Genomic DNA, 1,334 nt, shown 5'->3' on the forward strand with positions numbered 1-1,334 from the left:
TGATAACTTTGCTGGGTAGAGTAATCTTGGTTGTAGGTTCTTGCTATTCATCACTTTGAATATTTCTTGCCACTCCCTTCTGGCCTGCAAAGTTTCTGTTCAGAAATCAGCTGCCAGTCTTATGGGTGCTCCCTTGTAAGTGACCAAATAATTTTCTCTTGCTGCTTTTAAGATTTTCTCTTTGTCTTTAGCCCTTGGCATTTTAATTATGATGTGATTTGATGTGGACCTCTTTGGGTTCCTCTTGTTTGGGACTCTGTGCTTCCTGGACTTGTATGTCTATTTCTTTCACCAGGTAAGGAAAATTTTCTGTCATTATTTTTTCAAATAGGTTTTCAATTTCTTGCTCCCCCTTTAAAGGGCCTTCTTTAAGAAGAAAAAAAAGATAAAAATATAAACAATACAATGGTAATAAATACATATCTCAACAATTGACTATAACAATAAACAAACAAGCAGAACAGAAACAGACTCATATATACAGAGAACATTTTGATGATTGTGAGATGGGAGGGGGTAGGAGGATAGGTGAAAAAAGGCAAAGGGATTTAAAAGTACAAATTAATAGTTATAATACAGTCAGGGGGTGCAAAATACAGCATAAGGAATATAGTCAATAGTATTCTAATAACTATGTAAGGTATCAAATAGGTATGAGATTTTTGTAGATGGTCACTTAATAAGTTTTAAAATATCTGATCATCATGATGGACACCTGAAACTAATATAACATTGTATGTCAACTGTAATTGAAAAATAAAAAGTGATTTAAAAAATTAAAGCAGCAAGAGAAAAGCATCCAGTAGTACAAGGGATCCCCCATAAGACTACTGATTTTGCAGCAGAAACTTTGAAGGCCAGAAGGAAATAGCACAATACATTTGCAGTGATGAAAGGAAAACCTATAACCAAGATTACTCTATTCAGCAAAGTTATCATTGAGATTGAAAGACAGATAAAGAATTCACCAGACAAGCAAAAGCTAAAGGAACTTATTACCACTAAACAACACTACAAGAAATGTTAAAGGGTCTTCTTTAAGCAGAAAAGAAAAAGCTAAAATTAAAAATAAGGAAACATAAGAAAGAAAAAAAATCTCACTGATAAAAGCAAACATTTAGTAAAAGTAATGGATCAACCAATTATAAAGCTAATATGAAGGTTAAAAAGCAAAATTAATAAGATCATGTGTAACTACAATAAATAATTAAGGGATATACACATATACACAATACTCACACACATACTTCTGGGTACTTATCCAAAGAAATGGAAAATGGTATCTTGAAAAGATATATGTGCCCCTATGTTCATTGCAGCATTATTTATAACTA

Source organism: Myotis brandtii, unplaced genomic scaffold (genome assembly GCF_000412655.1).
Source record: "Myotis brandtii unplaced genomic scaffold, ASM41265v1 scaffold517, whole genome shotgun sequence".
In the NCBI taxonomy this organism is placed as follows: Eukaryota; Metazoa; Chordata; class Mammalia; order Chiroptera; family Vespertilionidae; genus Myotis; species Myotis brandtii.